Here is a 26,168-nt window from a genome sequence, read left to right as displayed (position 1 = left end):
CCCAGCATTGGGCTCCCTGCTCAGCAGGAAGCTGCTTCTCCCTCTCTCACTCCCCCTGCTTGTGTTCCCTCTCTTGCTGTGTGTGTGTGTATGTGTGTGTGTGTGTGTGTGTGTGTCTGCCAAATAAATAAATAAATAAGATCTTTAAAATAAAATATGGGCAAAAGCAGTCCACACCATCAGGGCTGTGATGAGGATTAATGAGATTACATCTACAGCACCTAACACACTATTAAATTCCAAGCATTCAACAAATAGTTGTTACGGTTATCACTAGCCAGAAGACAATGCAGACTTTAAATTTTAGTAAGATTAAAGTTTGTTAAACTTGGATCTGTTTCTCTTTTTCAGAGAATGGAGCAGTACAGAATGTAGCCAGAAGGATGGTTCCACGACTCCCACCCAGGTAGGAACTCTTCATTTTGGACAAATGCCTCCCTTTGTCTGAGAAAGAGAGCAGATCCTCACATCACCTTCCTGGGAATAATCAATCCCATATTTCAGGTTTAAAGCTGACAGATGAAGGATCCCAAGGTATCATAACTTCTTGTATAAATTAGCAAGAGGAACTAAATTTTCCATAGCCTAATTGAATGCATTTAGAACGAGGGGGGGAGAAAACGGAAAACACATTTCCCTGCAAGGAATAAAAAGTCTCAACTTTGTCCTCCTAAGGAAGGGTCTATGTTGTGCAATCAAGCAATGCATATATATTCCCCAGGGCATCTTATACTCAGAGCTCTCCAGTCCGACTTCTCCTTTGCTCTCCTCTCTGGAGTCTCTGGATAATCAGAATAAGGAGAAAGGGGTCTGTTCTGTTCTCCTCAACAGTCAAGGTCAACAGACAAAGCGTACATATATCTATGCAGCATTTCCCTCTCTCGGGATCCTTTCAAGCCTTCTAAGCACTAGGCAGGGTCATTTTTTATTTTAAGAGAGGTTGCATCAAGCTTTTTAAGGAATCCTCCGCTTTTAGCCTGCTCAACAAGGGTGACCAACGGTAGCTTTGCGCTCCTCTTCTGTGGGTCTGCAAAGAAGTGTGATCAAAAATTCTCTTGTTCTTTTGAAGATGGCTTTGAAGGAGGAGTAGACTAAAGCAAGAAGCTGAGTGTGGTTGCGTCAGTGAGGGGCAGCTGGGATTTGCATAGGCAATGGTCAGTTTTAGGCATCTGACAATGAGATGCCAGTGGACATCTACCCAGAGAGGTCCAGTGTGCCACTGGTCACAGCTCCAAGGAGACCACTAGGAGGTATCCCTTATTCACATTACAACCGACAATGTCCCTCGGCCTGACATTATTGCAGTTGATGAATAATTTATAAAACGAAATCCAAAGACACTTGGGTTTTGAATGAGGGAAGTTTCCACTTGTGGAGGAGAAAGGAAGCTAGGGAAGAACAGAGAAAAAGGACGGAGGCCAGGAGTGACAGCAAGGCTAGGACATGTGGAGGTGCAGCAAGAGAAGGAACAAGCAGGAAAGCAGAAAACACACAGCCACGCACGGAGAGGAGGGAGACGGACGGGAGGGTGGGAAGGGGACAGTGGCGTGCCAGGGAGGGAGGCACAGTGCGGGCTGCGGGAGAGAGGTGGTTTAGAGCACACTGAAGTCGATCTGTTACTTGAGTTTGAATGTGTCTATCCGCCTTGCCACTTACTTGGTTAATGGTCATTGGAATAAACTATTATTTGACATTTTTGTTAGCACCTCTTAAGTGAATCACTATTCACAGTTCTTTTGGTGACCTGACCATATATTAGCTTAGCTTGAACCAATGAAAGCAGTCAACATGCCCCGGGCAAACTGTAGACAGTGCCATGCAGTACAATTTTGTCTCTGTCCAACATGGTAGCCACTCACCACAGTGGCTACTGAGCATTTAAAATGTGGCTAATTCAACCAAGGAACTGAGTCTTAACTTTTATGTAATGGAGTTAATTTCTCAGAGGATGGTAAGTACACCAAAGGGAGTAGAGGCAAGATGTATTACTTGTATACAAATGACAAATCTCAAAAATTTAATAGCTCTAAAATTAAAGGAACATTTACAAATAATAGCAAACTATTTTAAAGTACATTAGAAAACGATTATCTGGCACATCAAATGGTTGGTTCCACAGACATCGTAGCACTTGGGATATGAAAATGAAATAGAGCATTTATTCGAAGACAAATATGAGGAGCAGTACACGTGGGACATGAACACGGCGTAAGCTACGACGGCTGAACGCCCAGATCACAGGAGTCTGGGGAGTACTCGACGGGGGGTGGTTTCACAGTGCATTATACTGCAGGTTGACAAATGACTTTAATTTGTGACTTCGGACTCCCAGGGTGAGAAAGAAGAGCTGTTTTCCAATGGTTGCCGTAGACGGGTGAGAGAGAAGAGGAAGGAGGTGAGAGACTACAAAATTCTGCCAAGCAAGCAGAGATTTGGGGGAATTCAAGCCACGCTCTGTGGTTTTTGTAGGTTCGACTGGATCACTCACCACCAACACTTCACGCTCTCCTTCCCTTGCTGCGCGGACTGGGGGTAACGACGCCGATGATACCCCAGGATACCCGGGGGACTGAATCAGGCAGAGCCACAGCGGCTGCAAACTACAAGAATCAAATCCCAACATTATTCCATTTTGTTCCCTTCTCGCTTTTCTTAGCTTTGTCTCCTCTTCCAGGACCCCACCTGGACCTCATTTCAATGGATCTCAGATAATTTATTAAGGAATACTAAGCAGTTTCTATGTTTTTGGCTGCCCTGTTTCCTACAGTATACAGACTAGAGTGTTTCCACTTGGTCCAAAACCCCGGCCGAGGTTGAGGGTAAGTGGTCCTTTACAATACCAAGGCCTCTGACTATAGGTCTATTTCCGGTTATTGGTGGAGGGTGTGTGTCATCGTGCAAGGAGGGGAAACCAGGTGCCTGCTTCTACTGATCCTCTGAAAAAGACCTGCCAGGTCTTTGCCAGAGTGTGCCCTGAAAAACAGCCAAGGCACAAATTAACACCCACTTTCTGGCAATGGGAACAATTCCTGAAAAAGCCACTTCCACAAAACCCGAGGCAACCTGGAATAATCCAGGAGCCAAGACACAATTTATTACTTCACAAAGAACATAGAATTCTAATCCAGCAGCAAAGTAGCTGCTGGGTTTTTTTCCTTTCCCACACAAGCTGCATTTCAAAGGTCTGACAGTTGCAATTTACAAGCCCAGCCTGTGAGAGGAATGCTTTACATAGCCGAAGATTTATAGAATGTCATAAGTGAAGACAGCATAGGGTAGGGATCGGGTCCTCCTTAGTCCCTCATCTTAGACTCGGGGCCACCGAGGCCCGGGAAGAGCAAGCAAGAAACTTGCCCAGGATCGCACACAGCGATAGGCGATGAGCCAGCCAGCCGTGAAACCGAGCTACTTGGACCCCGGATCACTTCTGTCTCCAGCTCCACCAATCTTTTGATCACATTCGAACATCAATCATGTTCTCCACGTAACGTTTAAAAAGAAATATTTTTCATTTTCAAACTAGCAGAATCCAAAAGGGGATCCAGGCATAGCTGAGAAGTACGGAGCCTCGCAACAGCAAGGGTTAATTTTTAACCCTTCCAAGCCACGTTGCCATGAAAAGAGGTAGTCGGTAAGATGGGGCCTGACGTTGCGGTGTGCGTCCGGCGACCCAGGACAACACACGAAGGCACTGCTTGTGAGAATGTGAATGGCAAAACCATTCTGAAGAGGAAAAAAAAAAAGACAATATGAATGAGATGTCCAAACCTCAGTTGTGAGCCAGAATTCCCACTTTAGGAACTTTCGCTGAGGAAGACACCAGAAGGAAGAGCAAACATGCAATGTACAACATGTTTCCAGCAAAACACCCAGAAACAATGTAAGTAACAGCAAGGTTTGGTGAAACACGCCTGGATATCCCTGTCCATGGACTGTCAGGCACAAGAGAGAGGGTATCTATGTATGTCTTCTAACGAGGAGGTGGTCTTTAAAAAGCACATCACGAAACGGCACAAATAGCACAATCCCACTGCTGTTAAAATAAGCCCTTTCTGTTTATTAGCAAGCAGTGAAAAATATCAGAGTTTACCACCCAATAGAAGACCTACGAAGTGTTGAATTTTTCTCCTTTTGTTTGTAGCATCCATTTTCTTATAAAGGAAATGTATTAATTCAGAGAGGGATTTTTGTTTGTTTGTTTTGTTTTGTTAAAGATTTTATTTATTTATTTGAAAGACAGAGATCACAAGTTGGCCAGGCAGAGAGAAAGGAAGAAGTAGGCCCCCAGGCTGGATGCGGGGCTTTATCCCAGGACCCCAGGATCATGACCTGAGCCAAAGGTAGAGACTTAAACCCACTAAGCCACCCAGGCAGTTTTCTGGAAGGTCTTACAAATGTAATAGGTTGATTATTGACTACCCAAGGTGGATACCCGCAAAAGAATAACCTTAATACCTTCTCTACTGGCAGGATCCTGGAGCCGGATGGTGATGCTTATCTCTGCTCCAGCATCTGTCAAGCCTTCCTAATTACTCCTGCAGGTGGCCAGATGGAATGGGCTCGTGCCCAGGACAGAAATGTGACCTCAGTGACTAATGCCCTTCCTTCCCCTGGTACAAAGGAGTCTTCTTTCTGCTCCCTTGCAGATGTGCTCAACGATTCTTCTTCTTCCGTGTATGCTCAGAGAAGCTGATGTAGGCAAGGGGGCTCTAACTCTGACATCAGCTGGCCTGGGTTCGAGGACTGGCTCTGCCATTTATTTGCTGCCCAATTTTAAGCAAGTATCTTCACTTCTCCAAACCCAATTTTCTTCTTGTGTAAAGGTGTAATTTCACAAATGCACCAGCCTTAAGTGTACCGTTCCCCGAGTTCAGACAAACATTTGCAAACATTACAGATGTTTATACTCATGTATCCACCACCCGAGTCAAAGCAGAGAACATTTCCATTACCTGAGAAATTCCCTCCTGCCCCTTTCAAGTCCATTTCTGTAAACGAAAGCATCCACTTCCCAATTTCTGTTACCGTAGCTTAGTTCCACCTGTCTTAGAACTTCACAGAAACCAAACCCTGTGGATCAGCTCTTCTGTGTCTGGCTTCTTTTGATCAACATAATGGTTTTGAGATTCAGCCATGTTTTTGGATCACAGTTTGGTCCTTTCTGTTGAATGTGTCTCTTGTGTGAATATACTCTGATTTGTTTATCCACTCACCTATTGATGGGTGTTTTCTGTTTGGGTCTGTTATGAATACAGCTGTGATTAACACTCTTGTTCAAATCCTCTGTGTGTATGTGTGTGTGTGCACATGTATTTTGATTTTAAGTCCTCTTGGGTGTGTGTGTGTGTGTGTGTGTAAGCATGTGTGTGTAGGCATGTGTGTGTGTACGCACATGTATTTGCTGGATCAGTTCTCCAAGTGGTTGTGCCATTTTACATACCCACTAGCAATGTATGAAGACTGCTGTCTCTCTCCTCACCAACACTTGGTATCATCAGTGGAGTGGCATTCATGGCATTGCGTGGAGGTTTTAACTTGTATGCTCCTGATTACTAATGATGTAATTAGTGACCATTTATGTATCTCCTTTTACTAAGTTTCAATTTAAGCCTTTTGCCCATTTTAACAGTTTGTTAGTCTTATTATTATTGGCTATGGGTTCTTTATATTCTGGGCATAAGTCCATTGTCACAAAATGGCTTTAAAAAGACTTTCCTACCTATCTCAAAAATTCAAGGTGAGGACTGTCACAATGCTGTGACAGTCTATAAACTTAAATGATAGCCTTCCTTAATAAAATTCACAATTCTGCTATTTGTAAATAACAGTAAAATGGGGGCTAAACGCCTCCAAGGATGACACAGCATCCACAGACACAGAGGAGGGGAAGCCCTCGGCTTCATCCCACCGCCTTGGAAAGCCTCCAGTACTGCTGGTCTACCACCAGATTCTCCATATTTTCCGTCTTGCCCAACCCTGCTTCCCCATCAACTCACATTATGATTATCACTCCCTCGTCTTAGCTTAGATACTGGATCAATTTTTTTTGCTTTGATCTGACTGCTTTCCTTTTTTCTGAAATAATGGGTTTGAGCTTCTTGCAATCACAGTTTATGTTATTTTCTCATGTGACTTGCTGCTTATCCTAAATCCCTTCCTTAACCCACCTTCCTGCCTGTCCACCTGGTTTGCATGGTCTTGCTTTTCTACCAAGAGTTGAAAGGTTCTTTTTTTTTTTTTTTTTTTTTTTTTTTTTATTTATTTGACAGAACACAAGTAGGCAGAGAGGCAGGCAGAGAGAGAGGAGGAAGCAGGCTCCCTGCCGAGCAGAGAGCCCGATGTGGGACTCGATCCCAGGACCCTGAGATCATGACCCAAGCCGAAGGCAGCGGCTCAACCCACTGAGCCACCCAGGCGCCCGAGTTGAAAGGTTCTTGTACTCTGGCCCGTTCATGTGGCTTCAGGCCCTTGGATCTGTTCTGGGTCCAGCCCATTCTTTATTCTTTGCATATCTGGGCTTGCCCATGATGAACCAGACTTGGTGCCTCATTTCTTACCCCAGAAATAATACTGCCAGAATGTCTGTGGGGTAAGACGTTGATTCTGTTTCCCCGGATAAAATATTAGCATGGCCTTAGGCATCAAGGTCTTTAATAACGGACTTCCTATCATGTTTCCCTATCTAGCTTTTGTTGTTTTTCAAATAAATTTTCCAACAAGAAAATCCATTTCTATTTTTCCCCATTAAAAGTATAAAATAATAAGCAAGGATCACAAGAGTTGACCCCTCATTGCTATTTCCATGGCAAATTACTCCTAGCTAGAAGAAAGAATCTGGGCTCATGGGATGTTTTTTTTGTTTTGTTTTGTTTTGTTTTGTTTTTCACACTCCTCTACATTCATTCATTCATTTGTTCACTCAGCATTTACTGATCACCAGCTAGCTGTGAGTTTCTGTGATTGGGGCTGAAAATATAAGTAAACCTCAGACAAAAACCCTTACTCTTAGATGTTCACTGACTGGTGAGGAAAGCCAACAGATAAAGGACCTTCCTTCTACAAAACAGGAAGGGTTATAAGGCAAGTGCATGGTGCTATAGGAGTTTAGGGGGAAAATGGAATATTCATTCTAGAAGCCATCAGGATTGACAGTGATGGTGATCTTTTATGGAAAAGGTTGTATTTGAGCAGTGCACTAAAGGACAACTAGAAATTAAACACAGAAGATAGGGAACACTGTCAATAGAAACGTCTTTCACCAAACCCTTAATCTCCAAGATACCAGAAACAAGTTGGTTATAAAAATGATACCTAGCTCAAAAAGAATGTTTGAGAGAAACACACATACACACAGAAAGGAATAAAGACATTAAATAATGGCTATTTGACAATAAAAAAAAAACAAAAAGTATATATAGGTTGGTCATGCTGGGATGGTATATCTCCCACTGCTGTGCTGTCTGGGGCAAGCATAGGAAAAGACCACGCAAGCAAGCAACACATGGTTCCGTCCACAGTGTGACTGTGTTCTTCCTAACCCTGGCCAATCTGACAACCATTGGCCTCATCCGGGCAAACGAAGACCGGGTCCACTTGGCGCACGGGTCTGTCTCCAGGGCTGTGTCCAGCACCTCGAGGCACTGAATATTTATTAAAGAAATTGATGGGTGGGGTGCCTGGATGGCTTAGTAGGTTAAGTGACTGCCTTTGGCTCAGGTCATGATCCCTGAGTTCTGGGATCAAGCCCTGCACTGGGCTTCCATCTCATTGGGAAGTCTGCTTCTCCCTCTGACCTTCTCCTTTCTCACACTCTCTCTTAGTGTCTCCCTCTCAAATAAATAAATACATAAAATCTTTAAAAAATGAAAAGAAAGGAAGAAAGAAACAGATGCATGAAGTCATGAACTCAGGCAGCTTGAGGGTCCTGTGGCTCCTGCAGACAAATCATGGCTCCTGGGCTTCAGGGCCCTCCCACGCCTGGATTTTTGTATTTCTGTTTCCACCCTGTGTTAACATTTTGATTCTTCTTCTGCTGCATCCCCGAAACCATGACGACTGGAAGGTGATCTCAGAATATTCTGTATTCTGTGTCTGCTTGAGAAAGGACTCCTGGGGAGATACTTTTGTGACAGGAATTTTTTTTTTTAAGATTTTATTTATTTATTTGACAAAGTACAAGTAGGCAGAGCAGCAGGCAGAGGGAGAGGAAGAAGCAGGCTCCCCGCCAAGCTGGGAGCCCAATTTGGGGCTCGATCCCAGGACCCCGGGATCATGACCTGAGCCAAAGGCAGCTGCTTAACTGACTGAGCCACCCAGGCACCCCTGTGACAGGGAATTTTTAAAAGCACACCCTTAAGACGGCTCGAACCACTTTTACTCACAGAGACTATTCTAGGGAATGCAGCTCTGCCTAGGAATGTGACCCAGAGAAAGTATAAATGTATCCAATGTTTGACTGAGCCCCAAATGGTTACATACTATCGCCTCAGGTTTCTGTTTGTAACTGTGTCACAGAAGTAACCTCTGTTCATTCAGAAGAAATACCTAAAATGCAACTTGCTCTTTTTCTTGCAAAACAGCATCCCTGGGGCAGAGCTACCTGTGGGAGGGGCCCACACACAGAATGTGAAGGATGGGGGGCGGGGGCAAAGAGTGAGGGGCTGTCAGATCAGAGCCCCAGTGACACTACCTCACACCCACTGGCACAACTGCAGTCCGACAGACAGATGGTAACAAGCGCTGATCGGGATGCGGAGAATGTAGAACCCTCACACAATGCTGATGGGAATGTGATATGGCATGGCAGCTCTGGAAAAGAGCCCAGCAGTTCCATGAAAGGTTAAAGTAGAGCAAGCCTGTGAACCATCAACTCTATTCCTAGGTGCGAATCTCAGGGACACGAACACATAACATTCACACAGAAACTCACAGACCAGTGCGTGCAGCATCAGTACTCATAACAGCCAAAAGACGAACACAATCCAAAGACCAGCAAATGATGATGGATGAAGAATCTGGCACACCCATACATGGTTAACAACGCTAGCAAATTGATAGCGATGATAGTTGTACAACCCTGTGAATAGAGTATAAACTATTGAATATGTGAATTGTATGGTACGTGACTTATATCTCAAAAAGGTGTTATTTTAAATTTAAAAAAAAAAAAGGAGTAGGCAAGATGAAATACAGAAGAGAAGTAGGGGTAAAGTTCAACCATAAAGGGAGGGCCAGACTTTCCCAGGACCTGGGGAAAGAGGGGTCCAAGATAATAGCAGAGCCACTCTTGGTTTTTGTTTTACTTTTGTCGTGGGGGTGATCTATTCTTAAGTAACCCTTGGGAAACTATAAATCTATGCTGATATCGCAGGGATGCGCCACACGTGGCTACTGAGATGTAATGATCAAAAATGCAATAAAATGGAAAACTTCCTTCCTCGGTTGCATGAGCCACTTTGCAAGAGCCACATTTCAAGAGCTCGGTAGCCCCAGAGTGGTTCTCAGCCATCCCACAGAGTAGCTATGGAACAGAGCTATCATTTCATTCTTATCATACAACATGGCTCTTGATGGCTCATGTGGCTACTTGGTGGGGTGTCGATGACTTCCCACCAATCCTCTTGGCTCTCTCTAAAGCCTAGACTTGAACTCTTCCAGCACTGTCGCAGGTAAGAATCTAGGCTCAGGCCAAGGAAAAAGGCAGGTCCCTGCAAAGAATGAAGCCCTGGCCAGGCCTTCCACAATGGCTGTGTCACTTGACACATAGGCATTGCTCTGTCCTGCTGGGATATTGGATTTTTTTTTTAATTTCTTATAAAACAAAAACAAAAACAAAAACAAAAAACAAAGCAAAGAAGGAAAAGAACTATAGTATTGTTTTTATAATACCAGTGGAATAATAAACAACTGTTTAATGTTCTGAGCTGGGAGATTAAGCCCCGAGGGAAATAGAAGGGAAGATAAATCAGTATTTACCAGTAGTCCTTACCCCATGTTAAATAGTAGCTTAAACTTAAAAACCCACTTTTTGGTGGCTGCCTGTCCTTATGCCCGCATTTCATGGGTCTCTTGCTCTGGCAGAGAAATAATCATTTCAGAAGCAGTGGGGAATACCTGAACGATGTCTGTTCTATATGTTTTACTGTCATCTTTAATAGTTACTGAAAGAGCAGGGACTGCAGGAAAACACCGCCTGATCGAAATCGCTCACCCTTTGTCACACAGCAAGCCATACGTGTCAGTGGGAGTCAACCGGTATTACTAATAAAGCCATGGGGCCAGTAAAATGAAGAGGAATTTGCTAGAAGGTTTGCTGAACTGCCAGGGGTCCTGCCTTTCACAGATAGGCGTTAAGCCTCAAAAAGAGAGACATGAGCAGTCAGTCGTCGCTTGTGCTACACAGACAGAACCCGGACCTCCACACCAAAGGAAGAACACGCTGGGCAGAAAATCTACCCTGCGTTCAGCTGGTCCAGCCACACCCCTAGTCTCTCAGCCACCGGGGAAAACAGCAAAATTCCGTCTCCAGAGAAGCCAGAAGAAGGTCTCAATAGGGAACATGGAGCCAAAAAACCCAGCTCATTATAGAACATCGGCTGGATGGCCCGAACGGCAGATTTCCTATTGCATATTGAAATATTCATGGGTATCGCCCTCCCTGGGGTCGCCCATAAAGATCCTTCATAAACACTAAGTGAATAAAATTCCCGACACCGTCTCCATGGGGGATGTATATTAAATAGTAAGCTTTTCTTATCAACGGGTACGGCTAAGCCCCGAGAGGTGAAATAAGTTGTCTTAAATCACGGCGCGCCGGGAGGAGTCCAGGTGCACTGGCATCTGAACCTGCTTTGTAAACCCTCATTATAATTGTATAGGATATGACAAGAAATGCCATCATTATACAAAGAATTTTGGAAGTTAAGCGGTTATTTAATCAAAGTCACTTAAATGATTTATGGCTGGAAGGATCAAAGAATTAATGTTACAAAATTAAGCCAAAGCCAAAATGAAAGCAGTGGCAGGGGTGGCGAGAGGGGAAGGAAAAGGGTGTGGGGTAAGGATTTGGTTTTCCCACGTTTTAATTCCTCTGTGAAAGTGAACGAACAAATCCTTGAATATTTGCAATGAAAGTAAAGGTCTCACTCCCCTGAGAGAAAGGGGAAATGCCAATAAAATGGGTGAGGTTCAACTCAATGAGAAGACCCAGGCCTTCTAAGAGTCTCCTCATCCTCCCATCTTCTGCTAAGAGGGGCGTTGGGGGGGCCACTCTTCCATCGGTCCTCGAAGCCAAAAGCTGAGAGAAAGAGGCTGGCCTCCGCACAATACCAAATGTCCCTGGAAATGCCCACTGTGGTCAACCCAGCGGCCAGTTCCACAAACCACCCACAACCAGCACCACTCTCTTTCCCTTCCTCCGTATCTCTCTTGCTTCCCGGAATTTGGCCCCCTCTTCCCCTGACTGGCTGTACTGGACCTAGCTGCCATGTTGAATTTCTTCTCATGCCCGCTCACACTCCTCCCCTTGCTCTTTAGGACAAAATGGGACACCATCACACCACCAAGCACAATTACACTCCTCCTCTGGTATCAGAGCGTGGCATGTGGGAAGATAGATGTTTATTCCGTTCCAATAAAAATAAAAATATCTGCTTCCCTGATGGCCAACTGTGGTAAATGAGGAGCACTCTAGGTGTCCATTCATAACACAAAAGCTCCGCTCGCTCTCTCTAAGAGGATCCTCCCTAGGCCGCAGGTGAATTGGGCCCGGAGAGAGACCATGGTCCAAGTCAGAACACGAGGCTGGGTTGCAAGGAAACTTGGCTCTTTTTCACATCACTCTAATGTCTGTTCGTAACCCAGGCAGTATCACCCACACTTTCCTGCCCCTGCTCCCCAGCCCTTCCCGTGATAGCATCTCACGGCAAAGGCCCCCTCTGACCACAGCTCACAGAGCCCCACCCACACCCTCTCTCTCTAGCTGCTTTATCCTATTCAACTTTTTTTCAGAGCAGTTATCATCACGGACACCCTGTCTGCCTCTAGAACACAAGCTCCATGAAGACAGAGACCTCTGACGTGGTCACTGCTGTTCCCGGTGTCTGTCCTTGCAGCAGCCGCACAGTCATTGCTACGGAATAAATGCCTGGGATGAACAACTGTATGGAGAACATTTACCAAGTACCTGGTCATAATGTCTACCATCACTGAGTGCTGAGAGTACCTTCAGCAAGCTCCCTGGGTATTCCTTCAACACACGCATTCTCTGTCAATGGGTACTACTCCATCTTTAATCAGTAGAAAGTCTCTTGCAGCAAAGCCTAACATCAGCTATGGACTTTGGGTGATAATGATGTGCCAGAGCAGCTCTATCTATCAGTAGTGACAAACGTACCAGATGGGGGAGGCCGGCAGTAGGGGAAGCCATGCATGGGTGGTGGGGGGTATATGAGAAATCTCCGTACCTTCTTCTCCATATTGTTGTGACTCTAAGTCTACTGTAAAAAATTAAGTTGTTTGTTTTTTTTTTTTTTTGAGAGAGAGAGAAGGAAAGTACAAGTGGGGGTGGGGTGGGGAGCAGAGGGAGAGGGAGAAGCAATGCGGGGCTCGATCTCAGGACCCCGGGACCATGACCTGAGCTGAAGGCAGACCTTTAACCAACTGAGTCATCCAGGCGCCCCCAAAAAATACAGTCTTAAAAAAAAAGTTTCTTGCCCTAGGATAGCAGTGCCACATGTCCCTAGGATTATTACCTTACCTTCTCTTCTCACCAGCATGGGAAGCTTATTACTTCTGCCAAAATAGGTATTAGAATGGCTCCTACTGTGTTCATTTCATTTTTAAGAATATCCATAATATTTATGCACTGTGGCCTGCTGAAGAAAAAATGCTTTTCAAAGCCAATAAAACACCACAACAACCAGATTTAAATGCTTTCATTTAATCTAAATAAACCAGTTCTGCAGCTTGGTAGATGAGTTCTCCAAATAGGTACCAGATGGTAAGCTTTCTGAGGAAAGTAGCTTCAGACCTCACACCGAACCAGAACCAACTACTTTTCTTTCTTCTTTTTTTTTTTTTAGAAGAATGCAACTCGACCATTCTCTTATACCAACTACTTTTCTTAATGAAGAATCCATTTGAAGTTCTCAGTTAATTTCCTATCAAGTGATTTCTATGGACTAGAGGGTATGGTGTGGTGTCTAGGTGGTGAAAGCAGCCAATATCATATATGGGTTGGAATTCTAACAGACCCAGGCTGTTCCTGTAGAAGCCACGTTACTTCTGGAATTGATGTCTAGCTCTGCCACCCATCAGCCATGTGAAGCATCTTGCTGAACCTCTGAGAATCTAAGTCCATCTTGCTGCCCAATGCCCTCATTTAACTAACACGGAATAATGGTTTGGCCTTTCAAACTAATGAGTTAAACTCTTGCTGGTGGAAGACGCGCGAATCCTGTCGGAGACAAAAGATGTCATGCCTCCCAGCCCAGCAAGCAGTGTGGACGTGAGCCTCAGGCCCAAGCCCACAGGAAGACGAGGCAGAAGGGTCCAGACACGTGGTGCACGTACAGTGACTTTGCACCGCCACTAAGGGACCCTGAGCTTAGGGAACGTGCTGCTTTTAAAGCAAGCACTAAGCAAGCCTGCTCTTTGTTCTGGAGGTCTTTCTATCTCACTTCTCAGGTTTACTCACTGAAAACCCACCCTGAAGAATGGCTCAGGTAAAAAAAGCAGTCATGGCCTCATATTCTTGACACAGACATGGAAGACCACGAGGGAGCCAAGGAGGGCCAACTCCCAATATTCCTATGATTAAACTATGCCCACAGTGCCTACAACCTGGTACCGAAACATGCTATCTCTCTCTCCCCTCTCTTTCTCTCTGAAAGACATCCCCCCCCCCCCCGCTTTTTTTTAAATCTAGCACCACTCAAAGAATTCTAAAATGTTTGAGATGGGAAGCATTTTGGAAACCAAATGGTTGTGAAAGTTTAGGAAGCTATGACAAATTATACACTCTGTTTTCCTTCAATGAACAGAGAAGTGTTTCATATGTTAGGAACCAAAGCAGGATCCTAATTTGTTTTCTAATATGTGAAAATACTTTACATATGCATGCTATTTTTCTGTGTTTTACAAACTCTGCAATGAAAAGGTGTAATAGCACCTCTATTCAGAAGGAAAAAAAAATGCAATGTTCTAGTCCAGTCCCTTCACCTCACAGATGAGGAAGTGGGAAGCAGACAGGCCAAATGGCCTCCCCCGGGTCCTTAGTGGGCTCTTTGCTGAGCTGGTGTTAGACGTACACCCTCTGATTTCCAGTTCTGTGGCTTGTGCCTTCAGAGGATTGGCAAGGAGCAGCAGGGCTGGGCATGGAGGGGCTAGCCAGGGTGACCATGACCCTCTGAACTTGGGCAAAGCAGTTGGTTACATGTTGAATGACTCCTGGAAGGTGGGCTCAAGTTCATCTGCCCATGACTACACTGGACACGAGAGAGAAGATGAGTTCCTTTAAGCCTGAGCTTCTTATAGTAAGCCACTCACTGTTAACAGTTGACAGCCAACAGACATGTGGCTTAACCCAGGGCAAAACAAAGCCCTGAGACTCCAGTAGGCAGGACTGAGGTTGGGCTCTGGCACAAACTCCTGAACGGTTGGCTTCAGCCTGAGCTATCTGAATTACTTGTCTAGACAGTTCCCATTTCACTGGATAATTAAGTGGTCCTCCCGCTCCCGGAGCAATGTTCACAACTCATATAACATGTCTTTCTCCGTCACATACTTATCTCTCTCTTCTCGTCCCAGTGTTATTTTCAAATGACATTTCTGTATGCCGCATTTTTATTTTACTTTTTGGTGGCAATGACTTTGACGTTCCTTCTTTCAGGAGTAGAGCCCAACGCAAGTTATTAGAAGATCGGATTGGGGCACGGCTTGGCTGAGTCAGAATACGCTGGATGGAGCATCTTGGGGTTTCTCTCTCAAAGTCTTACAATGTAACTCTGGTCCTGCTTTCGTGGGGAGTGCATTTGGGGAGGGCATCTGGCTTTGTGGCACCAGTTATATACAACTCAAGTTTATATTACAATGCTGAGTCTGGGCTCAGTCCGGGCTGAGACCAAAGATGTGAGCCTTGCCTTCATGGGGTCTGGGGTCTCGTGGGAGGCAGACCAAGTCTGCAGGGGCAATTCATTGAGGTAACTGCTGAGGACCACATGCCCCAGCCCCCACCTTTCAAACTCCGGGATAACGAAGGGAGCAGGGACACTCTCAGCTAAAGTGTCCCCAGCTGAGAACACAGCAGAGGGAAATCTCAGTGTGGCTGAAAGGAAAACAAACAGCTGAGGGTAGGTTTTCAATGTGCGCTCCAGAAAATCCTCGTGTTCTGCCACAGAGTGTCCTAAAAATAGTAGTTGACGGGAAAACTAAGGACCGACTGATTAAAACCTATGCAACTCTAGGACCAGAAGTCAGCAAAAACAATGAATTGGTTCCTGGGATAGAATTTAATACTCCAAGCAGGAAGCTTAGCATTCTAGAGTCTAGTGTCGGCCCCAGGGGATATTAAAAAAGTACAAAGAGCAGAGAGTGGTGTGCCGGCCTGTGGGTGTTGGGCCAAGATGAGGAAGCAGAGCTGTGAGCCCCAGGGCAGCCACTGAAGGGTACAGGAGGAAGGACAACTTCCCGGGGTCCTGAACCCTGCCAGGCTGAAAGTCTACTTCTGGAGGAGCCCTAGACAGACATGCATTTTTAATCTGCTTTCAACAGATCTCAAAAAGGTCCTGCCAATGCAGCCCTCTCCTGAAGGGTTTTGGGGGGTTTTGTTGTTGTTGTTGTTTCTTGATTTGGTTGGTTTTGGTTTTGTTTGGTCCTATAGAAGTTTATAGTTCGGCCTCCATGATTCCAGCTCTTCCGCCCTTGGAAAACTCACAGATGCAGCGATCTCACTTCCAGGGTACACCGACATCATTCCTCCTGTTACCAGTCACTTGTGAAGGAACCGATGTCCCGACAACATGAGTTATCCCACAATCGGTCGCACCTCCCAGGGTGGCTGAGCCCAGAACACAAGCCCCATGAAGCTGGCAGAAAGATCTGGCCATGGTGGGGGATCTGCGTCTGTTCCAGGCAAGAAAGACAACCTGTTTTTCAAGAAACCATCAGTGGTGGAAGTAAGAAAACTAAAAAATAATGGGGATGATGGGATACAGTGGGACTTTTGTTTCCTCCATGCAACCTGCAGGTTTAATGTTGTTATATTGTTATAATGTTATATTGTTTTGTGTGGATTTCATCGATTTTTCATAACCTTGTGTTGACATTCTTGTATGGGAAGGAATGCCCAGTGTTGGCCCTTCTGCCAGATGAGACCACAATCTGGACAAACGTGTCCGGCAAGGGAGTTAGAGAGTACAGCCATCCCATCCAGAAAAACTTCCTAGTTCTTCCAAGTTCATGGGCTGCTCCTCTTGCACGAACATGGGGAAGAGTGAGGGACCAGTACAAGCGGTACTTACCCTGGGCCTCAACAGAGCGTGTGGGGAGAGGCGCCAAGCAGGTCCACCCATCCCGATGGGTAACGTACTGTCCTCAGAGACGTGGTGAATGATGTGGGTTACAGAAGGAAAAACGCCAGAAACCCAAATCCTGCTTGCAGAAGAGATTTGGCTCCCAAAGCCTAACCCAGTGAATGTGCAAATGGCAGTCAGGAATAAAATGGGTATATGCTAAGTAGGTCATACAGATGACAGACCTTGCACAGGGACCAAGTCCTGACACTGGGCAGAGAAGGCGCCTAATACATTCTTCCGAGTGTAAGAAAACATTCTGTAAGACTCTGTGGGCATAAACCACCTTGAGAAAACACAGGCATTTTTTTTTTTTCTCAAAAAAAAATACCCCAAAACACTTTGACCAACTTAACCTTTTTTTGAAGATGGATATTAGATGTCTTTGTTGTTTGTCTCTCAGAACAAAATGATTCTGTTTACACAAAGAAAATAACAGGCCCAAACTCGAGCCCTCTGGACAGTCCTCCTTGGACCTCGTCACTGAGCCCAAGCTGATCGTTATTAATCACTTTGGGGCTGCCAGAAGCTTCCTGCCCTTTCCAAATTGTGGTACTTCCCTTTTGTAAGATCAGGTAACTGTGTTATTTGGCTGTTCATTAAAATTTGCCTTACCTATTTGAAACATATTTTTCCATCTATGTTTCTGTTCCCATACAAACTCGAACCACTTAAATTTCCTCTACTTTTGCAAAATTTCATTTCAAGGTTGGAAGGCTTTGATTTTTAAGCTTTTGCTTCTGTGTGCCGCTTTTCCTTTTTTTTTTTTTTTTGCATTTGCTATTTTAATCACAAACCCTGCCCCCTGTTTGATTTGGCAGTCGACTTCTGGCTGGCATTTCCCTCTCATCTTTCTCTTCTCTTCTAGATCAACTTCTGCCTTACAGCTCTTTGGTTTCCTTCCCCTGCACCATTAAGAGCATCTTTTTTTTTTTTTTTAAGATTTTATTTATTTGACAGACAGAGATCAAAAGGAGGCAGAGAGGCAGGGAGAGAGAGAGGAGGAAGCAGGCTCCCCACTGAGCAGAGAGCCCAATGTGGGGCTCGATCCCAGGACCTGAGCTAAAGGCAGAGGCTTTAACCCACTGAGCCACCCAGGCGCCCCAAGAGCATCTTTTTTGTAAGTGTATGTCTGTTTCATTCACTCCCTGATACTAAACAGATAACCAAATTCTGAAAAAGGACAGATTGTTGCTGCCACCCATGCCGAAGACAGTAGTCACGGGAGCAGAGTCTCAGCCGGATGAAGGAAGAGGTGTCTGAGGACGTCTGAAAGAAGCTTCTGTACAAAACTTCTATACCACTTAACGTGAGCCTGGAAGAATGGGAGGTTGCCCAGAAGGAGGGGAGCATGCTGGGGTAAAGGCAAAAACTGTGGCCAAATAGATTTCATCAAGATTAACATCCCCAGTGGTGTCACGTGGCTATCACTGGCCCCCTGACAGGATGTGACGAGAGAGGCACTTCACTTTGTGGTCGTCTTCCCCAAAACCTGTCACCCCAGTCCAACCATGAGAAAATCTCACACCAACCCAGTTGGAGGGCTCTTCTTCAACATACCTGACCATATTCCTCAGAACTGTCAAGGGCATGAGAAGTAGAAAAGACAGAGAAAATGCCACAGACCAGAGGAGGCTAAGGGGCACGGGAACCTAATGTGACGCGGGATGCTGCCATGGATCCCAGAACAGAAAAACGACAGTAATGGAAAAGCTGGTGATCCAAATCAAATGACGTCTAGAGCTTAGGTAAAGTGATGCACCAACACTGGCCTCTGAGTGTTGATAAATGTACCCTGGCAATGGGTGACGGGAGGGGTTGCCATCGGGGCAGAGCTGGAACTGCCTGAGGCGGGCCCAGAGGCTCTCTCTGCTGTCACTGTGTTTTTTCTCTAAGTCTACAACTGGTCCAGATTTTTTAAAAAACCAAAAAAACAAAAAAAACTTTACTTAAAAACCCAATCCAAACCATAAGTTATTCTCAAACTCCTTGCACTTGGGCTTGAAACTCCTGGCTCCATTTTTTTAAAACTTTTCTTTTCTCCATCTTCTACAATTATTTGCCCACTTTGCAAGATGGACATGTGACCTCGGTGTTTACGCCTCCAAAACTGGGGCTCCTGAGGTCACGTGACTTAATTAAGCAGTCCTTGTATCTTTCATCTATTCTTCTGCGCAGATCAACAGCAGTGACCGTCCTCACCTCTAATTGTCTCCGCTTCCATTATCCTGCACTCATACACTCATTTGGTTCCTCCAGCATCAGGCCCCGAGCTACCCCTCCAGATGCACTGCTGACTTAGGGTCCCTGCCCTCAAGTCATCAAGATAAAGAAAGGTGAAATTCTTCATGACTTGCTCATCATCAAACAAGGGCAAGTCCCGGGGGCCTTGCTGAATCAGAAACGTACGATTTGCTCTGCCATTCAGAAAGCCTTCACTTTCCACCCCATTTTTCACCATTCTTTCCTACCTCTCCCTTCCCTCCCTAAGCCGAGACCATGCTTTACGCCCCCTAAAGTCATAACTGACTGAGTAACTGGATCCCACAGGCTGTCTGCAATGGTGAGTGCCAGTATGAACTGGTTTTTCATGGTCACAGCATACAGATTCCATTTTCCTGTTTTGTGTATGATTTTCCTCTGTTTAAAAAAGATGGGAGGGTTGGCAGATTCAGGGATTCTCTTGGCTTTACTGTGTGATCTGTCCCTCAAAACTCTCAATTCAGGGCCTAGGAGCAAATCAATGGGCTGTGACCCTGAAGGGTGGCATTCGGGGGAAAGGGAGGCTAGAGGTCACTAGAGAGAGTGCTGAAAATGCACCACAGTCCGGGAGCTGCCACAGCTCCTTGCATGAACAGGAGGTAGAGCGTCCCTGAGTCAGGCCCCCGGCCAGGCTAATGGAGCTCTACTGGCTTGAGGTCTTCCTAGTACAAGGAGGGATCGGCCTCATTTTCATGTAAGGACCAACCTCCTAATGGATGGGCCTCACCATCCCATGGCAAAGTAGTTCCATAGAAAGACCAGGTCGTGAGGCCTGAGCCAAGGGGGTGCCGGGGAGGATAGTAAAGAGTGGTGTGCACCCGAGTCAGGGTGGAAATGCTCTCTGAGCCATAAACACCCTCAGGTCCTGGCTGTGGTCTAGAGAGCCTTGACCTGACTCTTGTCTAACCCCCGACCATATCTCCAACCACACTCCCAGCATTTGTTATGCTTCGGCAACACCTGTCTTTCTACCTATTCCTCAAACACACTGGGACATTTCCTGCTGCCTCTGCATATGCTGTTCCCACTGCCTGGAACAGTCTTCCTAACTTATCTTCACAAGGTCTCATGCTAAACCGCCCCCCCCACACCTCCACCTCAGACAGGCTGCTTCTCTCCCAGCAGTCGAAGTCCCCCCACCACCCTCCATCCAGTACCATCACAGGAACCTATTTCCATGGTTTCCAAACTGAATTGGCTTATGGCATTCTTAACAGGCTGAAAATATTTTCATGGTAAACCTAGACTGAAAGGAGTATATGATAGTTTCATTTATTAAGTAGTTAGGTCCAAACAACTTCATACAACAGTTTTCATAGGCTCTGACAGATACTGTGTTTCCCTAAAATTTTAAAATTTCCTGTGGGATCCTGTGACTTTACTATAGTCCCCCAGGGTACCCAGGCACACAGTTTGGGAATCATGGCCCTATTTTATCTGCTTCATGGCATTTTTCTCTAGCTGAACAACCATGTCATGTGTTCACTGGGTTTTTGTCTGGTTTTCCCCACAAGGAGGTAAGCTGGGGATGTGCAAAAGCAGATAACCTCGCCTCTCTTGTTCGCCTACATATCCACAAAGCCAGGGGCTGAGCAGAAACTTGGTAAATATTGTCTGAGTGACAATGAAACAAAATGGGAGCTCATGGAAAGCTTCCCAGGGAAGGGGACACGTGACCTAAGCCTGGGTGGGGACAGTGCGAGCCAGGTGAGAGTGGGGATGGGGCATTCCGAGTGTGGAGAGTGGGGCTTGGAGCTGTCTAACTCCCATAAACGCCCACCCCACAGGAGAGTGTTAGGACTCTCTGCGATCAGTGACACAACTTCATGATGATTTCTCCCCAAGGAAAGGGTGTCCCGTGAAGAGAGAAGCCAGGGTCCTCCGCAAACCTGGTACGCTCACACAGACGCTGTAACCTACTGGAGTCCCCCAGAAAATGGACTCCTGGCTTAGTGTTCCTTCGTTTTCAGCAACACCTGAGACGCACCCTTGTGGGAAGATTCTTCCCCAGCATGCTGGGGGTTTGTTCACATCTCCTGTGGTATTTGTACCCTGTACTTTTCTGAACTGCATACATTCACTCAACTCAGACTGTATCGATTCACTTCTATACACCATCTATCCTATAATGCATACGGTATAGATTATGATCTATACTGTATGTAGCTATATATTATTATATAGCATGTTCGTTTACTTGACTACAAATGCCCCACGTATGACAGTAGACTTCTGACATGGCACCCGGCTAAGAGGAGGCCTGAAGGGACAGCACGTATGATGTCAGGAGTGAGGACTCCAATATTTGGCCATTTGTCAGAAAGACCTCATTTATTTTTTTTTTAAAGATTTTACACATTTATTTGAGAGAAAGAGAGAAAGAGAGAGTGAGCACAAGGGGCGGAGCGGCAGAGGGCAGGGGGAGAAGCAGGCTCGATCCTGACACGGAGCTTGATCCCAGGACCCTGAGATCATGACCTGAGCCAAAGGCAGACACTCAACTGACCGAGCCATCCAGGTGCCCCTGGAAAGACCTTATTTATAAGATGATTTGTCTTTTTTCTCCACCTCTCCTGTAAAATGTTCTCTAGCCTTTTTCTGTCTAAAGATGAACAAGAACCTGAAATTATCTTCCGTAAAACATCTTGCCACTATTCAATATAAAACGTATATAATAGGGGCACTTGGGTGGCTCAGTGGGTTAAAGCCTCTGCCTTCGGCTCAGGTCATGATCCTAGGGTCCTGGGATCGAGCCCCATGTCGGGCTCTCTGCTCCGCGGGAAGCCTGCTTCCTCCTCTCTCTCTCTCTGCCTGCCTCTCTGCCTACTTGTGATTTCTCTCTCTCAGTCAAATAAGTAAAAATCTTAAAAAAAAAAAATATAGGGGCGCCTGGGTGGCTCAGTGGGTTAAAGCCTCTGCCTTCAGCTCAGGTCCTGATCCCAGGGTCCTGGGATCGAGCCCCATGTCGGGCTCTCTGCTCACCAGAGAGCCTGCTTCCCTTCCTCTCTCTCTGCCTGCCTCTCTGCCTGCTTATGATCTCTGTCTGCCAAATAAATAAAAAAAAAAAAAAAAAAAAAAGAGTTAGTTTATTTAAAAAAAAAATATATATATATATATATATATTATATATCATGATCTAATCCATCATTCTTCTAGTCTACTGTTTCGGGTCTTCTTACGTTTTACTTTCCAATGCTTTAATTATATTTGTCCTTTCCTACCCTCTTTCAAAATTCCTTCATTCCTCTAACTTGTGAAGTGTAAAACTTGATACATTATTATTGTACACAGTTAATTTCAAGCTGGAAGATTTTAAAAAGGTTTTTTTAATTGTTCAGTCCTCTGTACTTGCTTTTGGATAAGATGGTGTGTTCCTGTGTGTCTGTGATCCATGATGACCTCAAGCTGTTTTCCTCCACAGAAATTCACAAAGAAACACAACCTATTATTTTCACTCATTTCCCCACCCTAATTTTCATGAACTTCCGTGTTCCTAGTTAATTTCAATAGCACATAAAAATGTTGAGATGTATTTTTAAATGCCTTCTGAACTGACCCGTGTTCTATACAAGCACCTCTAAACATCTCCAGACTAAACGCACAGACTTGCCCTGATTATGCACCATTCCTTTCAGTAACTATATCAACTCTAACGATCACGCTATTTATCCCTGTACAATGGAGCTCTAATTAAGGTCCAGTTCCCACAAATGTTCTGGAATTTTATGAAAATATTTCTCTCTGAGATCGGTATCGTGGATTAGTTCTACTTTATTCCTAAAATCAATCAATGTCAAAGGCCTCATTCTCAGTTTTATATTTAAACATGTTCCACATTCCTGGGCAGATCTTAAACACAGTTAAATAGGTGTGTTCTCTGCATGATCTGTTCCTTCTTTGGTGGCAGAAATTATGTAACACGAGTTAAACAGAGGTGGCAGAGACAGGAAGGGAAGCCACAAAGATGAGTCCATGACACCAACACAAAAAGGATCTTGGAGGTTTGCAAGGTGCCAGACTGGAAAGGGTTGTTTGCGTCTTTAATTCAAATCTGCCTTTAACTACCAGCTATTCAAGAGACTCACAAGAGTTAGGGAGTTAGGCCATTGGACACTGGATTGTTATATCAGCTCAGTCATGAAATTCCCTTGCTGCACTGAAATGCCCTCTCCAAAGATGGCTGATAATGACCTTGGCATTCCCTGGTATGAAGGCAGCCAACAGCTCATGTTGGCGGGACTGGAAAAGACAGCACAGAAGAGAGAACGGTGGGGGGTGGGGGGGAGAGATGACAGTGACAATGAACAGCATACAGGCCTGGAAGCCAGACCAATCCACTTTGGGCAAACCCAGCCTCTGCCATGTACTAGCTGCATGACCTTTAGTAACAGAAGCTCTTCCGTGTGAGTCCCAGCTTCTCTCTTTGCAAAATAAGGAAACCAACGTTTACCTCCCGAGTTTGTACAGAATAATCAAAATAGAAAGTTTTTGGTACACTGAAAGTACTCAATGCATGTTCATTGCTTTTTCTCTCTTCCTAGCTCCTCAAAATAAAAAACAAAGCAACAACAGAAAACGGGAAAACAAAAAGAAGGAACCATCCACAGCTTTGGTGATTTTGGTTCTCACACCGACTCATCACCACTAACAATTTTACTATTATAAAGGAAGAGTTGTGCTAGTCACCTAAGACATAGAGCACCTGGCCCTCAAATTGCCTAGTAGGTAAAGATACAGGAAATGTTGTATATGGTATCCTAGGTGACATGGCAGAAAAATATCAGGGACACTATGTGCTTTGAAGACTCAGTGCTAGAGAGACCACTGCTCCATGCAGAGAGCCAGGCTGCAAGAAGGGGACAACCAACTCTGGGCACCAAGAATTATGATCAGACCAAAGAGTTTGTATTTGGAAATAATGAGAAACAAGGTGGAAAAGGTATGGTCTGTTTGGTCAATACCAACCTACCGCACTTCATCTGTCATGGCTTCAGTACTAATGAATGTTGTTGAACTTGGTCATGAAATGAACCAGTCATGTCATGAGATTAACCTGGCTGCCGGGAACAGGATTGATGGAGAAGGTGGGAACCTGGGGCAAAGGGAGCGCTCATGGTGGCCACTGCAATGTCTAGAAAGCAGAGACGGCACCTGAACCAGAAAGGGGGGAGGTCAGTGGTCATGGGAATGAGAGGAAGTAATGATTCTAGAAAGAGCCTAAAGGAGCACGAACATTAAGAGAGGCAGTCATGGGATTAAAAGATAGAGAGAGTGAGAAACTCTCTGATCCCCAAGCAGAAAATACTGATTCCTCACGACTATCAGTAAGATATCATCAACATAGGAGCACGGCTGGGATGAAAAAATTTTAAATATTCTAAAATACATTGAAGGCACCTGTTCACAGAAGGAATTTTGTGGGTCTCAACTTGCAATGGACCCTAAAATGTTGGCATTTTAATTAGGTGAGAAATAATCAGCTTTCTCAAGAAGAATGAGTTGTTCGCCTCTTAAAGCATGATAAATTACAATGCTATACGGATTATTCCCCTGGATTCTTTCTGATTAGAGAGTGTTACAAAATTTAATATTGTTCTCAGTAATATAATCCACCAGCAGAATTTCTATCTATTAAAAACTACTTAATTATTAAATTTGAGTGAGTATTAGGTATCTGTCACCCACCCATGCTGGCTCCGTGCTGTTCCCAGTTAGGCTGAGTGCCTAACTCATTATAAAATCAGCCTACACCCACTCTTTCCTGGTGAAGAACTGAGTTTGTTTGTTTTTTTTTAATTTTGTTCATTTATGTATTTATATATTTATTTTTAGAGAAAGGGATAGCATGCGTGCAAGCGAAAGCTGGGAGAGGGGCAGAGGAAGAGGACCGTAAGCAGGCTCCACGTCCGGTGGGGAGCCCGACACAGGGCTCGATCTCATGACTATGAGATCATGACCTGAGCTGAAGTCAAGAGTCAGATGCTTAACCGACTGAGCCTCCCACATGCCCCCCGAGTTTCTTTCAAATATAATTTAAACTCAAATATGTTTAATTCCTCACGTTGACATTTCCATTGGCTTTTACTATGCATTCCACCCACGCAGTACATCCAGTGGCTAATCCTGAAGCAATCTTCTAGATTCTACTTCTCAGGGCCTCGAAACCTTTCCTTTTTTTTTGGATAAGGGCGCTCAAAACCCATTATGCCTATGCAACAAATGAGCAATCTTTCCAGCCCCATGGTTTTAGTCAACGACTGATCAGCACATGCTGATGAACAGGAAGAAAACACTGCAAAAGACTGCAGAGACCAGAAGACCTTCCAACCCAGTGCGGCGAGTACAGCTCCTCGCCAGGGAATTTCAGTCCAAAGAGATTCAACTTGATCTCTGTATACAAGACTCCTTGAACAAGGAAACAATGTAGTATGCCCTATAAAATGGATTTAAATATGCGAGTTCATATATTATTTACATGGATATGCAAATTTCATGGACGTACATGCTTTCATCATATAGCCATACTCCCTTCTCTTCTCCTTATTGGAAGACAATTAATTTGTCACCCTGCTCAGGCCACAAAGCTTCCAGCAAATGCTCCAGGAGTGGTTTCTCTCATTTTGGGTTGCTATATCCCAAGTGGAAAGGGGGTGGGAGTCACGGCACGGTCTTTTCCTTTCTCCAGTATTGCTGGTGCTTCTGGGTCACTTCCCTCCCCTTATCCTTCCATTTATCCCTTAGGACAGAACCCCAGTTTTATTTCATGCATCAGGGTGCCCCAACGAAATGGCTACAGCTTCTACCCTCTCTTGCTGCTAGGGGTGTCCAGTAGGAGTTGTCAGCAGAAGTTGTAGGATGAGTTTCTGGGCATGTTCTTTAAGGAGGAGCAGGCAGTAGTGAACTTTTCTTCCCTTCCCTTCCTTCATCCACTGCCTGGAATGCAAGTCTGTCAACAGAAGTTCCGGCAGCCACCTTGGACCCTGAGGCAGCCTGAAAGAAAGCTGCATCCCCAGGGTCATAGAACAAAAAAGCCAGAGGAACTTAGGATCCTCACTGCCTACACCCAGACTGCTTTGAAGTAGGAAAGAAAGAAAGGGGGAAAAAAAGAAAATCTTTTTGGGATTATACCATGGTTATTCTGAGTCTTCTGTTCAGGAGGCTGATTCTAATCCCAATTCATATAATATTTCATCCCAACACTTTTTTTTTAATTGTACACAGTCAATTTTTAATAGGAAAAACTTATTTTTTATACCAGAAGTAACACTAGGAAGACAAAGTTGTAGTTCAGGTATCACTACACATTCCTAAATTATCTCAGTTCAGGGGTGTCTG

General features: G+C 44.9%; 1 protein-coding gene and 1 long non-coding RNA gene across 5 annotated transcripts in view; one reads left to right on the top strand and one right to left on the bottom strand.

Annotated features, from left to right (window-relative positions):
- LOC131835832 (uncharacterized) overlaps positions 1-7,059 on the top strand; it is a 32,999-nt gene extending 25,940 nt beyond the window's left edge. Inside the window, exons 2-6 of one of the 3 annotated variants that reach the window (XR_009355378.1) lie at positions 352-406; positions 2,333-3,880; positions 4,241-4,340; positions 4,471-6,223; positions 6,431-7,059. This is a non-coding gene — a long non-coding RNA (uncharacterized LOC131835832). Of the gene's footprint in view, positions 1-351; positions 407-2,332; positions 3,881-4,236; positions 4,341-4,470; positions 6,224-6,430 lie in introns of all 3 variants that reach the window. The other 2 variants (XR_009355379.1, XR_009355380.1) reach the window with 2 other exon arrangements.
- Positions 1-26,168, bottom strand: part of THSD4 (thrombospondin type 1 domain containing 4) — a 564,345-nt gene that overhangs the window by 231,706 nt on the left and 306,471 nt on the right. The window lies entirely within an intron of this gene.

This window comes from Mustela lutreola, chromosome 7, assembly GCF_030435805.1.
Source record: "Mustela lutreola isolate mMusLut2 chromosome 7, mMusLut2.pri, whole genome shotgun sequence".
Taxonomy (NCBI): domain Eukaryota; kingdom Metazoa; phylum Chordata; class Mammalia; order Carnivora; family Mustelidae; genus Mustela; species Mustela lutreola.
The sequence above is the reverse complement of the archived record's forward strand: the minus strand, read 5'-3'. Positions and strand labels throughout refer to the sequence as shown.